Source organism: Globicephala melas, chromosome 4 (genome assembly GCF_963455315.2).
Source record: "Globicephala melas chromosome 4, mGloMel1.2, whole genome shotgun sequence".
Classification (NCBI taxonomy): domain Eukaryota; kingdom Metazoa; phylum Chordata; class Mammalia; order Artiodactyla; family Delphinidae; genus Globicephala; species Globicephala melas.
In genome coordinates, this window is record NC_083317.1 from 84,369,428 (window position 1) to 84,385,934 (window position 16,507).

The 16,507-nt window shown below is 40.2% G+C and overlaps 1 pseudogene; it reads right to left on the reverse strand.

The window, feature by feature from the left end:
• The window catches only part of LOC115857521 (DNA polymerase eta pseudogene), an 80,024-nt pseudogene extending 71,926 nt beyond the window's left edge, over nt 1-8,098 (reverse strand).
• Nucleotides 8,099-16,507: the final 8,409 nt, after the last annotated feature.

Sequence of the window (16,507 nt, forward strand, 5' to 3'; positions counted from 1 at the left end):
AGTAGTATCTAGTAAAAGTGACTACAGGCAAACTAAAGCTGAATATAGGCAAACCCCACAAATGAGCACTTTTAGTCATATACCCAACAGAAATGCATACATTTGTTCACCAAAAGATATTTACAAGAATATTTATAGCAGCACTATTCCTAGTAGTCCCAAACTGGAAACAACCCAAATATCCATCATAAGGGTAAATTGTGGTATATTCATACAATGGAATACTACAGAGCAATGAGAGTAAACAAACTCAACTATATACAACAAAATGGATGAATCTCACAAAGACAATGTTGAGTGAAGGAAGCCATACTCAAGTATATACTGCATGATTTCAATTTTATAAAGTTCAGAAATAAGCTAAATAGAAATCAAGATAGTGGTAATGTAAGAGAGAGGGGATAATGTAGGGAAGGATGATGACTGGGAGGGTAGGTAAGGGTGGCTTCTAGAGTTCTGGTGTTTTTTGATCTGGGTGCTGCTTATATAAGTGGGCTTACTTTGTGAAAATTAGCCGAAGTGTACACTTACAGTCTGTATACTTTATGTATATTATATCAATTAAAAGTTTAGATGAGAAAGAAAAAGGAAAACATACTGAATTCCAGATCTCAAAAGAAGCAGAACTATAAATCAAAATTTTTAACTTAAAAATCACTAAAAGGGACATAAATGAAGACCTAAAAAATTGCTGAAATATGTTCATGGATGAAAAAATTTAACATTAAGGTAACTATCTTCTCTAAATATGTAAATTCAATGTAATTCCAACAAGATTTTTATGGAATTCAACTAATGTATTCTAAAACACATACTGAACAATAAATGTGCATAAATAGCCAAGACAATTTTGAAAAACAAAAGCAGAGGGGAGTCCTTATCAAATATTATGAAATACTGTGAACAGTAATAAAAATAATTTCTGGAGCAGAAGTAGACAGATTAATGGGATACTACAGAAACAGACCCAATTACATATAAGAAGTTAAGAAAGAATGGACTGTTTAATAAATGTTGGGAAAACCAACTCGAGATAAGAATAATAATTAAGGTGGCTCCCTACCTTAAATCAAATAAAAAGCTAAACTCCATACGGTTGAAATACCTAAAAAGAAGCTGTAAGGCAAATAGAAGAAACATGTAGAGAAATAAATGTCTTTAGGAAATTCTGATAGAAATGGATTTCTAAAACGATATTCAAAGTGCACAACCACAAGGTGAAAAACTGATGGGCTAAGAGAATTTGTTCAACAAAGTACATCATAAACAAAGTTAATGGATGACCTCTTTCACAGCTCAACATCCACTTACCTGGAAAGATGAGAGAATCTGTACATCCTTCCACGTGAGTCCTTGTTATTCATTCAGGTTGTAGTTTAAATTTCCTTTCAATCAATCCAAGAAGGATCAGAGTGACCAAATAAAGCAGGTTGCAAAGGCAGGAAGCAGAAACAATATGATGTTATGGAAGTACCTTTCTGAACAGTCCCTTCTGCTGCTGTAGGGCCTTGGGGCGACCCTTCAGTGTAGGTGCTCGGCAACAAGTCGGCTGAGACAGGCTGACCCTGGAGCTTTCGTAGTCTCTCTCGTACACCACTGGTCAGGTCTCCGTAAGCCTTGTCAAGGCTGGCACGTTCAGTCGCAGCAAAATGAGACCTTACCTCCATCACTTCCACACTGGCTTCCCGGTATTCGGTGAGGTCAGCTTTTCCCACAGGACGCACGAACTCGTGACAGCAGATGATCTGGACATAACTTCTTAGCATCATCTGCCCACATATTTCTAGTGAGCCCAAGCACACAAGCTTCATAACGTACTGCAATTACTCCACCAGACTTCCATGATTTGTACTGTACAACCGCACAAGTTTTAGTCCTCAAATGAGGATTTTGCTGCTGCTCCACTTGAACAAAAACAAACAAAAAACAGTCCATGTCCACCAGAGCAACTGTCCTCTCTATCAGCCATTTTTCAAGGTGACAGACACCTGACAAAACCGCCACCCGCGGACGCCGCCGACTCTGGGCTCCGTTTCCAGTGGCAGGAAAATTAAAGGATCTTAAATATCTGTTCCCTTTCCGGGAGTGGGCTAGTCAGTTTCGAGAGAGGTTTATTCCCCGTAACGACAGAGGAATGGACCAAAGGCCAAGAAGACGCTTGCCCGGGCAGCGGCCCACACAGCTGCGCTGCCTCAGCCGAGATCACGTGCTCAGCGGATCGCTCTCCTGACGCAGACGTGATGGTGCGCGCGCCACCAATAGCCGATGAAGCGCCTGCGCACCGCCCCTTACGTCTCCCGGGACGCCTTCTAAATGGACGTTTCTGTTTCTGTGGCGTAATGAATCCTGCCTTCCACAGACTCAACTGTTCTAATTAACCGTAACTGTTATTATATTTTGGTTTGGATGTTTGAATCTTCACGGCTTGGTGAGTAGCTGCTCTTTCAGCTGATCTGTTGTCGTTTCAGCACATTCTGTCATCCTAGAAAAAGTCTTGTTCTGCTATAACCATAGGAGGTACCATCACCATCCCAATTTTTTCTGTCCTAAGACATGAAGCCGGGTATCTTCCAAGGAGTCCTGGTTCCTTTGAGTGTGATTTGAAATTGTAATCTGCGCTTTATGAGTTCTCCTAACGGCAAGTTGTGTACACAGGTGCTGCTATTGCTGTAGGTGAAATGCTTTCAGCGGCAGAGCTGGGAAATATATTTTTAAGAGTATGAGCTCTTACATCAGATTTCTTTCTAAATTAAAAAGTTTGAATAATGTAAGTTTTTATGCTGCACTGGCCGTGTGAATCGAATTGCTTGTATGGGTTTCCTAAGCCAAGGCTTGTTTCTGTTCAGAACCAATATTTTCTGAGACAGGCTATGGTGGAACCTGTGGGGTTGATCCACCCAGCAGCCTTTCCCCTTTCTTTGTTACTAACATTCCAATTTTCCTTCTGGGGACTTCACTTCCCTCCTTCCATGCTGTTCTAGTGGGAGAGTCATGTGCACTGTTTGGACACGTGTCTGAGATAAGATTAACCCTATCCTCCCAGGAGTTTGAGTCTTCATTGAGGGGACATTGACACAAAGCATTGAAATGGGTCCTTCCAATGGCCATCCCTTGAAGAGATACTCTGTTAGTGCCTCTTTCCTAATTTCTTGGAGCATCTTTGATCCTATTGCTCCCAACGCCTGATTGTTCACTTTTTCATTAGGGTCTATAATTTATTTTATTTTTGTTAATTATTATTGTTACTTTGCTTAAGTTAACCAGAGTCTGTTTCTGTCACCTGCAACCAGATAATCGTAACTGATGCACTTTTCTTTGTGGGTTGCCAGTAGCTTCCACTCTAACCATGGTAGGTGATTTCTGACAATTATTTGCATGATGACATGATCAGTTTACTTAGAGAAGATTTCAGTCAGTAACAAAGGGTGTGGGGAAAATGTGGGTCCTTTTTATTCACAGAACAGGCTCTTTTGTTTTTGAGGCACATTTTGTTCTTCTATTTGTTTTATTTGTTTATATGTACAGTCATTTTCAGAGTTATTTTTATGTGAAAAAGATTACTCACAATTTGTCATTTTCAGAAAGCGAGCGCATAAGACATTCTTTGAGGGAAAGGCCTGCATAACTTTACCACCCTGCCCCCAAGATTATCTGAGGTTGCATATCCTGTATATACAACCCAGTTACTCAGCCTCTGTCTTCATAAGGAAGAAGGTCAGAGGTACCTTTGGGTTGTTTTCTTTGATGTCTTGTTATAGAGATTTGTTCATAGACAATGACTTTCGGACATCAAATATTTGAACTTGTTTGAGCTGAACTGTGTGATTCCTACCAGCAAGTGTGCTGTGTTTTCCCCATCTGTGAAGGGCTTTTCTCATTTCCTGTGTTTAGGAAATGATAATGACTGACCTTGAAATTTGCTGGACTGAAGTGCTAGGTAAGCAATACATAATAGCAGAGATTCCATGGATCGCAGTCCAGGTTGGGTGTTGTCTGCATTCTTCAACACTTCATTGTTGGTTCAGTTTTCAGTTTGCGAGTTACCAACTTAATCTTCAGATCATGTGTAGTAAGCCATTCCAAATCATAGGTACAATAGCAGCTACTGTTTATTGAGTATACTGTGCTACGCACTGTATCAGGTGGTTTGTAAAAAGTGTGTTCTATTTTTACCAGTATCCTGGGTAAATACTGTCATCACCATTTACAGAGAAGGGAACTGGGATTCGAAATTCTGTGATTTTATAAAGATTTCCCTATTCTACTTTTTTTTTTTTTTTTTTGCAGTACACGGGCCTCTCACTGTTGTGGCCTCTCCCGTTGCGGAGCACAGGCTGTGGACGCGCAGGCTCAGTGGCCATGGCTCATGGGCCCAGCCGCTCCGCGGCATGTGGGATCTTCCCGGACCGGGGCACGAACCCTTGTCCCCTGCATCGGCAGGCGGACTCTCAACCACTGCGCCACCAGGGAAGCCCCCTATTCTACTTTTTGACAATTTATTCAAATTAAAGATATGCATATTTCACATAAGAGCATTCATAAATAATGGGATAGGGACTTCCCTGGTGGTCCAGTGGCTAAGACTCCATGCTCCCAATGCAGGGGTTCCATCCCTGGTCAGGGGACTAGATCCCAAATGCTGCAACTGAGAGTTCGCATGCCACAACTAAAGATCCCCCATGCTGCAACTAAAAAGATCCCACATGCTGCAGTGAAGATCCTGCACGTGGCAACGAAAATCCTGCGTGCTGCAACTATGACCCAGTGCAACCAAATAAAAAATAATAATAATGGGATAAACACAAGACATGTGCCTATGTCACCCTTGTTTCAATGATTTTCAGATCTCAAACTCTTTACCCCTATTCTTTGATCACATCCAGCATTCAACACGTTTTCCAAGTCAGAAATCTGAAAGTCACCCTCGGTCTTTTCCTCTTTTTATTCCCTTTTGTTCATCAGTTATCAAGTCTTGTCAAAAATATATTTTGAATATGACTATTTTTCTTCCTTCCTACTGTTACTACCATACTTTAGTTCACCATCATCTTGTCATCTCAATGATGGGATTACTGCAACAATATTCTAGCTGTATCTAAAAGGAGATGTCTCAGGTAATCTATGCTTATCCAGGCCTCTGGAAGACATGGACTTTTTGGAATGAGTTATGGTCCTAGAGGGGAATAGAGTTATGGTCCTAGGGTGATAATGTGTGGTCACAGACTTGGATGAGAGATCATCTATGGGGAAAGAATAAAGATTGAGTTGATTCATTTTAGTGGTAGGCTACAATCATCATGGAACCTTTGGAACCAAGGGTGAGAGATTAAATCAATAAGCAGGAAATGGAGCTGTCTTTGGATTCTGGGCATAACAGATCAGTGTGCCACACTGTAGCGGCTAGGTAAAGGTATTAAGAGAACAATAAGAGGTCAGCAATAAATTAGGAGAAAAGAGCAAGATGAAGTTGGAGAGGTAAGATGGGAACTTTCCTAACATTTACCATGTTCTATGTAGGACCTGTTTGTTGAATTGTACAAAGGCTTTATTCTTATTTATATGATATAAAGGTCTTCCCAGGTTGAGGGTAGATTCAAAGTGTCTGGACCAAATAGACCTTTAGGAACCAAGGGCTTGAGGCCTGAGTATCAGTTCTGTGAATTTAGTAACGCCCTTTGGCCATACCTTTTCCTCAGCTGGAGATTGGAAAGTGGCCAATATTATGCCCAACCAGGTTAGGCCATGCCCGTTTTGGACTGCCCAAAGGCAGAATAAAAGATAAGTAAAAAGACCAGGTGATATTTTTAAAAAGATAGAATGAAAGAAGGCAGTTTCATATGAAAAAGACCTTATAAGCAAAGAGATCGGTCACTCTAAGTGAAACAATGTTAGATGAATTCCACAAGGCTGTGGCTGATGGTTTTTGCTAAATCACTATGGATTATATTCACCTAGAGTACCATTTCATTGTGTAGTAGATAGGGTCTTGGGGGACAAGAACAAACATTGGATTCCCTATCAAATAGCACACTGAGCCTGGGAGAGGAAAGTTGTGGATCTCTCATAGCCAGAATGAAACAGTATTTCATTGAAAACGTTCTCACTCTAAACTAACAGGGATCCTGATTTCTAAATTGGTTTCAATTAAATATATTTTCTTCCCTTCTAAGAAAACAACATACACCTATAATCTCTTCTAACTATTGGCAGATCTGTGATGCTATAGCACTCCACACCTTCCCAGTGGCTGCAATTACACACATCAAATTTCAGGATGGACGACAAGGTAAGATTCTAGAGGTAAAAGGCTACCACTTATGGTCCCCATTTTGCTCTCATATGTCACAGCCTTTTATTGTTAGGAGTTATTTAGAGAAACAGTCATCAGCTAACAAAACCATCTGTTAGTTAACAACAGCAAAATATAAGGCTATTTCAAAATAGCATGGGGCATTTCAAGTTAAGGGCAGATGAGTGCCAACTATTTTTTCCCTTCAGTCTTTCCTTGTTAAAAAAGAATGCATTTGTTATCAAAGCTAGTTTGGCTAATGTGCTTTCACCTCATACATATCTAGAAATCAAAGCTGCCTAGAAAGTTATTTGAGGGTATGTTCTCCCTTTGGAGCCCATCTTGCTCCAGTCGTGCTAATAGGAATTTCATGTGTGTGTCAAGAGGACAATATAGCCTTTATGCAATTCAACCAAAACGTCCTACTCAGAACATGGTAAATGTTGGGAAAGCAAAAACGGTCTCACTGGACAGATTTAGTAAAATTCTTCACCTTTGTGCTTGTCTGCACTACTCCATTACTTTTTCCATCTGTAGGAGGAGGGGTGGTAGATGAAGAATCTCTGTACTCCTCCTTTTCCCTTGGCCAGATAGTTTCCCAAATCAGCTAAATATAACTCCATTTATTGTCATGCTAAAATGTTCTATTTAGCTGTGTTTAACTGGATATCATGATTCCCCAGGCTGACCTTTTGCTCCTGGGAAGTCGTTTTAAATTCAATCCCGGCAAAGGAAAATCCTTCCAATTCGCTGGCTGTGAAAGGTCACAAGTGAAATGTGTTTTGATGGTATCTGCCTATGGCTTAATTCTCAGTAAACTTGAGCACTAACTGGGCCTCAATTGTGCTTTGTCTTGGGAATCCGAGTTCTAAGAAGCCTGGGAGAGCTGAGTGGGAGACGTGGGGCTGAGTCGCTGGCATCAGCCGAGGGTACACAAAGGTACCAGCTGAAAGGTAAGGTATATGGTGCTAAGTTAGGTCAATGCTGCCTTCTTTCTGAGCTGATGAGGGCTTCAGACTAAAATATATAGTTTCTCTCCCTGTTTCATTTGATCTGTTTAAGAGGGGCATTTCCCACTTTCTGGGAGGCAAAGAGGGCTTAGGGTGAGATAGAGAAGGAACTAGAAGTGTGTGAACCAGTCAAGAGGAAATTGGAGTATCCTGAAAATTTAGCCATTTCAGGGTCCAGAGCATAAAGTCAGCGTTCCAAGTTTGACTCTTTCCCTTTTACAACATCTTTCTCGTTTATAATTTAGTAGCACTTCAGTCTCCAGTGAGTTGTTCACCATCATTATGCTGATGTTTAACTGAATTAAAGTACTTTTCTTACATCTTATCAAAGAACCTCACCCCCATTTAAAAAAATCATATTTACCAAGCAATATTAGGAGCTCTGTCAGAGACTTTTGAAGAGTTCAGTGGATGAAATATTGAGGTGAAGTTTCTGGATTTTTGTTTTGTTCTTACTCTATTTCAACTTTTTGTGACTTTGTGCCATAATCATTCAATCAACAAGCATAATATCTGGCTCTTTCTAACTGAGAAAGAAGCCCAGAGAACAGTCTGTCCTCCCAGCACCCCTTTCCTCTATCACACACACATTATGCTCTATGCCAGCAAGTATTCAATGTTTCCTGAACACGACTTGCAATTCCATACTTCCATGCCTATGTTTATGTGGCTTCCTCTTCCTGGGATGTCTTCATTCTTTTCATCAAAATTCTATTCATGCAGAAAGGCCAAAATGGCACTCGTTTCTGTAAAGCTTTCAAAAGGCTTCCCTCCTCTCACCTGTGTTGAAGGCGAGCATGACTTGGTAACATTTTGTCTATGCATCTATTATGCTTGGATATTCTATTGTGGTATATCTGTGTGTCTCCCACTCAACCCAGCACCCTGAGGGCAGAAGCTGGGCCTTCTTCATCTTTATACCCCAGTGCTTAGCTCAGGGATTACTCTAAGAAGAGGAGTCTTTAGCCATCCTACCACTGGAGTATGAGCAGTATGAGCCTTTGATATCAAGGGGGAGAAATGAAGTGATGTTTCTTAGAGCAAATGTATCTTAAGAGTTCATAGCAGCCACAGGAATAAGAAGAAAGCAAAAAACTCATTCTCTAAAAGCAGTAAGGGCAGTTCTCTGGTCATAAATGAGAAAAATTCTCCTTCCCTTTTCCCTTCTTTGTGTTGTCATTTCTTGGAAATACCTAGTTGCCGGGAGAACTCTTAGAATATTGGCAGTGAGTTCAGCTGGAGAGAAATGGAGATGGCTCTGAAGTTGGGTGGAGACAGCTACAGTTGGCCGCATTTCACCAGCTTCTCATCGTCTTCTCCCTTCCTGGTTCTCCCTTCCACCCAGCAGATGGCAGGCCGGCTCCCATTCCTGAGATTTCTTGAGAGAGAAAGCAGTATACGGCCTGCCAACCCCTGAGTTAAGCCATGTTCTACAGAAACAGCGTTCAGTGATCCAGGTGCAGCTGATGGAGCTTGCACTTACTCCTTTGCCATCAGTGGCTTCCGGCATTTAGTGACCCCGGGTGGTCCTGGGTATCCATATCAGTCCCAGATGACAGCACTTTCTGTCCCTCCTCAGGGGTCAGTCTCTCTCAGATATTGGTCTAACGAATTATATCTGTCAGGATTGTTGGTTGTAAGAATCCAGTGAAGCTGGTTTAAGGAGAAAATCTCCCCAACCTCCTGGTGGACTGGAGACTCTGGCTCGAATGCTACACAACTGGAAACAATGGGCAGTTATGCTACAAGGCCCTTCACTGGCAAAAGTACCACTCCTGATAGCCTATGCCTCAACTCCATAGGGAATAGACACCAGGACCTTCACCTTTTCTGCCCTCCAAGACTTGGACACATTTGCCACATGTTCTATAGAAGGTGAATTTCACAGGCCTTCTTTCTTTTGAAACAAGTCTCTCATGGTTGAGTTTGATAGGTGGATCCTAGGTCTCAGGCATACATCTTAGCAGCTAAGTTGCTGGGGAGACTTGTTTTCTAGTTTCTACCTTGAGGAGTTGAAACTCATAAGGCAAAATGTTTTCCAAGTTGCAGGGCTCTCAAAAGGTGCTGAGCAGCTGGAAAATATGACAAAAATCTATTGTATCCTATAGGGTATTTAAAAAATTTTTAACCAATATAAAACCGTATGACATTATTATACCAATTTCCTCAGTCTGTCTGATAACTTAATGGTATGTGAAACTTTTTTTCTGGAGTTTGAGGCTTAGATTACCTTTCTAGCTCCTGATATCTCTCTTCCTAAGGAAGGACGTTGCTCTTTATTACCTTCCTCATATTGTTTCTTCTCCCAAATTCATTCTCCCACGTGTTGATGTGTTGGGACCTTGATGCATGGGACATGTCTTCTGCTGGTGACTTCCATTTGGTACCCTATATACCATCCCTCATGGCTGTGGCCCACCCTTGAGTTGGGACCTTCAGTTGCCAATAATTTTCTGAGTCATGCTTCAGCTCATGACTCTGTTTTGAATACAATAGCCTTGATTCTCTGGGTTGCCTTTTAAGACCAACCACTACGGCCAATTGAGTTTGATATAGCTTGATTTTTCTCCATGCTGACTCCATCTTGACAAGGGTCAATGTACCTTGCTTATGAGAGGTAGGCATAAAAACAGAGCTGCCAAAAAAAAAAAAAAAAAAAAAACAGAGCTGCCAATGCAGATTTTTCAAATTAAAATAAATTTATGCTGTGCATTCCTCAAAGGCTAGAATCTTATCTTAATTAATATCTTAATGATTAATCATCTCTGTATTCCCAGTGCTCAGTATAGCATCTGACATGCAGCAGGCCTGCAATTCAATTTGAATGAATGAATGAATGGAGTGAATGCAAATTACATAGAGGCCACCAGTATATTTCAGCATCACAGACTGGTCATTCATTTATTTAGCAAACATTTTTTGAGAAGTTGCTTTTATGTACAAAGCGCTATACTAGATACCATGGAAATCTGAAATAGCCCTCATGTTATTAATAATTACAACCATAGGCAACATTTATTGTATACTTACTAGACGACCAGCGCTGTTTCCTGTTTCATGAACATTCATTTGGTTCTCACAACAACCCTGCGAGGCAAACATACTATTATTGTTACTTCCATTTACAAGGGGAAGAATTGATTCTCAGAAGGGGTAAGTAAATGAAAACAAGTTGGGGACATGATGTTTACACAGTAGAGTTGGGAAGGTTCAAGAGCCATCTGGAATGTCTTAAATATCATAGGGCAACACATTTGCAGTACTCAGATTGCATTCAAAGAGTCCTTGAGTGCTAAATGGATACAGCTGGGGAATCAGAATTTACCTGGTGACCTTTATGCAACCTGCATTTTAGCACGAAGGAGCTCTGCTTTATTCATTCATCCATTCATTCAACAAACATGAATGGTATGCCTGCTGTGTGCTAGGAACTGTACGGAGCACTGGGTGCAGGGTCGGGCGAGCTGGGAGAGGGGAGGACAAAAATGTCAATAGATCATTGCAATTCATAATAAGAGCTATAATAGAGGTGTGAACATATTTCAGAGGAAATACGTTTTTATCTTTCATATTTCCAACATTTCAACATTAAGTATGACATTTGCAGTAGGCACTTGTAGTTACCCTCTATTAGGTTAAAAAGAGTCCTTTTATGCCTAGTTTGCTAAGGGATTTGCAGATCATAAGTGGATTTGCATTTATTTCAAATGTTTTTCCTACATCTATTCAGATGAATTTTCTACATCTATGGAGATTATTTCTCTTCTTTTACTTATTAATGTGGGTACATAAACCATTATCTGTTATGAATATTTTCTAGTGTCAAACCAACCTTGCATTTTTAGGGCAAAACATACTTTTATACTTTTATACACCTATTCAGATTTTCTCTGATTTAAATTTAAAAAAATTCTCCATTCACTTTTGCTAAATTGCATATTTGTAGAATGTATCTATTTCATCTATGTTTTAAAATATATTAGCATAGAATTATTCATACTCTCAATTTAATATCTTTTAAATTAATATAGCATCTGTAGCTATGGCCTCTTCATTAATATTGTTTACTTATTCTTTCTCTCTTTTTTCTTTATTAATAACATTACTAGAAAACTTTCAATTTTATTAGTTTTTTCAGTGACCCCCCACTTCGGCTTTTTTAAATTCTAAATAATTTCTAATTTCATGTTATATGTTTTACTCATTAATTTTGAGCCTTTATTTTTCTACTGTAGACATTTAAACCTATTTTTTTTTCAAGAAATGCTTCAGCTGCATCCCTCAATTTTTGATATGCTAATTTTTCATGTCATTCTTTTGAAACATTATATAATAATCTAAGTTCCATTATGATTTCTTTTTTGTCCTGAATTATTTAAAATGTATTTAAAAATTTCTAATGAAATAGATTTTTATTTTGTTCTTTTTGAAAAGTTGTGTTTATTGCATTGCTGCCACAAGATGTGGCCTATAGAGAGCCTTTGAAATTTATTAGACTTGCTCTACAGCCTAAGGCATGGTTCATTTTTGTAAATAGCCCTTGTATGTTCAACAAGTAGTTGGATGCAGATTTCCATAATATGTCCTTTGCATCAGGCTTGTTATTTGTGTTCAGATCTATATCCTTGCTGTTCTTTATTCACTTGATCTATCAATTACTGAGAGAAGTGTGTTAAAGTGTGTGAACATATAAATTTTTCTTAACAGATAGCTCAATTTTGTATTCACACATTGTGAAGGTGTAACATACCTAAGAGTTTAAAATTGTTATATGTTCCTGTGAGTTGAAGCTTTTATTATTATGTAGTGACCATTTTTATTTTTAATAATGCTTTTTACCTTAAAGTCAATTTTGTTTGATAATTTTGCTACACCAGCTTTCTTTTGGTTAGGATTTCCTTGGAAGGAAATGGTTCCAAATGGTTTTTTTAATTTTTATTTTTGGCTGTGTTGGGTCTTCGTTGCTGTGCGAGGGCTTTAGTTGTGGCAAGTGAGGGCTACTCTTCATTCTGGTGTGCGGGCTTCTCATTGCTGTGGCTTCTGTTGTTGTGGAGCACAGGCTCTAGGCATGCGGGCTTCAGTAGTTGTGGCATGAGGGCTCAGTAGTTGTGGCTCATGGGCTCTAGAGTGCAGGCTCAGTAGTTGCGGTGCACGGGCTTAGTTGCTCCACGGCATGTGGCATCTTCCCAGACTAGGGCTTGAACCCGTGTCCCCTGCATTGGCAGGTGGATTCTTAACCACTGCACCACCAGGGAAGTCCTCCAAATGGTTAACAGTGGTTAATGCTAACCCTTCCAGGCAAAATTAGTTTCCCCCTTCTGGATTTGACAGAACTCTCTCAAGGCTCAAATCCAGACTCACTGCTCTACCTTGTGGGCTTTGATTTGCTGGGGGGCAGAGACCTTTCTGTTTCTGGGTAGAGCCATGCTGTAAGCCAGCAACGTCCATCAGACAGGAGGGGTGGTTTGCTGGAAGCAAGTTCCAGCCACAGGGCATTGGAAGGTGTCTGGGGTTGTAGCGCTGGACTCAGTATCTTTGGGACCCAGTGTTAGGGCACAAGGAATGCTGAACAGGGCAAGCCAGTGTTTATTAAGTGGAAACATCTTCACAGCCACCACTCCTTGTAAAAACCCTGTGAGGGATGCGCTGTTGTCCTTCGTGGCAAATTGTGGGGACTGGCTTGCTCTACCTGTTCCGACCCCTTCTGGTGTGTCTTCCTGGTGTACAGAGGCTGTACAATTAAGAATGACATTTCCTACATGCCCTTGCAGCTATGATTTTGGATGCAGTTTTAGTTGTATCACTCGTACTCTCGTGAGACTTGGATTTGTCACAGGGTTAAATATAGGGGGAGAGATTAGGCTTGAGGCATCTATATTGCTAGCAAGGAAGATGCCAAAGGTTAAGTGGTTCTAGCAGCTGGAAGCTGTACCAGGAAACTCAGCCTGGAGCCTGATCATCTAGCCCTTACAGTGATTTAGAAAGCTACTCATACTTAGTAATAAACTCCTTTTTGTTTTAACAAGTTAGAGTGAATTTTGCTGTCTATAGCTGTGCTCTGACAAATACACCCATTGTATAGGAGAGGAAGCTGAGATTGGAGCTAGGAAGTGACCTGCTCCTGGTCGCACAGCTCATGAGTAGCCGAAATGGATGATGAGCTTGCGTCCTTTGATGCCAAGTCAGTGCTCTTTCAGCAGCAGGACAAGCAGCAGACTCAGGGACCAGGCCCTGGAAGTTTCCAGGGCCATTAAGATAGTACTGAGAAACCACACATGCAGATGCAAAGTCTGGGTGCCACAGTGACACTTTGACTACATTACCCAGTAAGAGCTGCTACAACTCCTACTGGCCTGAGCTGGAATTAGGTGGCTCCCCACCAACTCCACCCCATTACTTGCCTCTTCGTGCATTTTTTTTTGGCCTTTCTGCTAAGTGTATTAGTTGCCCTCCTGTGTTTCTGTGTTAATATTGGGATCCCATAGAGTTTGGGTTGCTCATTCAGCTGCGTTCACATTGTACTGTGTGCCCCTTTACTGTTCTTAGAATATTTTATTGCTTCTTCAAAACTTGTTGGGAATGAAGGAGAGAATAACAAACCTATAGGTTGATGTGCAGATAAGCAAGTAGTGAATTGTAACTATCAGATTACTTTTCTGTCTCCCACTAAAGTATCTGAAGTAGATGTCCTGTCCATCTCAGTCCATTGTTGTCTCATTGATGGCTCTCCTCATAATTTGTAATTATTTTCTCCTTTTGGGGGGGTTATGTTTGTTTTCTTTTATATTTTCCATACTAGGAAATAAGTTTCATGAGATCAGTTTCCATGTTTACCTTGATCAGGGCTGTGTCTGCAGCCCCTAGTCCATTCCTGGCACAAAGTAGGTATTTGAAAATGTTAACCAAGTGAATGAATGAATGATAAGCAGGGACCATATCTTATCTTTTCATCTTTGTATCTTAGCATCCAGTTCAGAACCTGACACATAGAGGTTGCTGACTCATTTTAATTGAAAAAGAAGCTACAGTATGTGTACATGACCTACATTCATGAATACAGATTTTATTTTTTTTCTTTTCTGTGTCTTCATAACTGGAAACTTTGGGTTGTTCATCGTTCACTTGCTATTTATTCAACAAATATCTATAGAGTGTGTTGATACAAAGATAAGAAACAAACCTTTCATAGCTTCAATTTTAGCAGAAGATCTAGCACATGACATATCTTTAATATACTTTCTAGAGGAATAAATAAATGAATGAAGGAATGTTAAATTTGCGGGGCTTGATATTACATGCATAAAAGAAACTCAGCATTTTCAGACAATAGGGTAACTTCAGCTACACTGCATTGATTGGATGCATGGGATATCTTTCTACACGAGGTAGTATTTCCTAGATGGCATTCTCTCTGGTATTTCTTCTCTGGCTGGTCGTGGGGAACAAGAATCTGCAACACCTTTGTCTCTGAGTGTTGCTGGAGGCTGTTTGGGCACCACTCACAGAGCCGAGGCACTGGCAGGAGAGAGTAGAGAAAAGGAGAATGAGAAAGCAAGAAGAAAAGAAAAGAGGGAAATGAGAGGTCAGGGGATGGGAACGAGGGAAAGAATGGAGGAGAATTTGGAAGAATAATGGTGATAATGCTAGTGATGCCTGCCAGTTATTAAATGCCTTTAATAGAGATTCTATGTTCTTTTCAACACATATATCATCTCTAATTTTCATAACGCAGCCAGCAAGGTCAGTAACATGTATTACTTCCATTGTGTAGATGAGCAGACAGGCTCAGAGATGTTAAGAAGTAACCAGTCACACAGTGCTAAGAGGTGAAGCCAGGATTTGCTCTCAGGAGTGTCTGGCTCAAAGCCACACTATGTTCACCTGGTGAGAAATGACAGAGAGCCACCACCAGGGACTTGCATGCCTCCCACGGGGCATTTGGATTACAGATGATTGTCAACCTACCACTTCAGGTGGGATGTCTAGATATCAGCACTTTAAAGTAGCTGTCTATTTATCTGCTGATTCACATGCATATACATACATACAACCAGAAGAGAAAAGAAAAATTTATTAATTTTTGTGTACATTTTGACCAGAATAAATACTTAACAGAAAAGAGGCATAATGGATGACAAATGGGGCAACACTCTCAAATGCCATAATTCCAGAAGTAAAGCAAAACCCCTGACTCTAGCCTCACCCGCCACAGGTAGTGAGTAAACAAAGCCGCATAGACCAAAAAAAGCAACAGGAAAATAACAAAATTGAGGCGCCATGTAAATACTTTCTGAATGTCCATTCCCCAAAGGGTTGAGGTCAGGCAGATGGTTCTGTTACCAAACCCTAAACAAAGGACTTGGACTGTTTTATGCCCTGGTCATTATTGTTGGTTAAATTAAAGCATGATCAAAAGAAGTGTAATGGAATATTAATTTCAGTTACTGTAGCTAATTGAAACATAGCAGGAGTTGTGATTATTGAAAATGGAGTGAGAACACTCAGATGCACGTCCAAGTCTAGCTTACCCGTTTCAAGTTGGGCAGTAGCATATTTTTGAATATGATCATTATCCCTAGAGTCTATACTTAAGTGCATCAGGAGAAGTACTGGGCCTGGGAAAAAAGAAAAGCAAGTAATTCTCAGCTATCAGCAGACTTCAAAAATTCAAATTCAATTTAAAACTATTAATTGTTAATTTGTTCACATAAAAGACATTGCAAAAATGTATAATCCCTGTCAAGCCAAGGACCGTGTGGTTTTCATCTTACTGTTCCCAGTTTGAAGCCTACATCCTGGCATCTAGGGGATGCTTATCAGTAATTGTTGAGTGAATGAGTATATGATTGTTGATGACTTTTGATTACTCTAATAAATGAGAGGGTTTTCCTTCTCAGACAACTGACCCCCTTCCTAAGTGAAAGTGCAGATCAGCAAGATTTGGGAGGAAGAAGACAGCTCTACTTTAGCTTGATACATAAGCCTGAGAGAGAGATGAAGAATATAAGCAGGAATTTGTCTGTTTTGTTCATTACTGTATTTCCATTGCATAGAACGGTATCTGGCAAATGTGAGGTATCCAACAAATATTTGTCAAATTAATGAATAAATGCTTAGCATGGAATTAGAAGGAGAGAATGAGTTAAGCAAAGGAGGCAACGTGGAGAACTCAGAACTTCATAGTTCGTAGGAGAACTTCATATTTTCC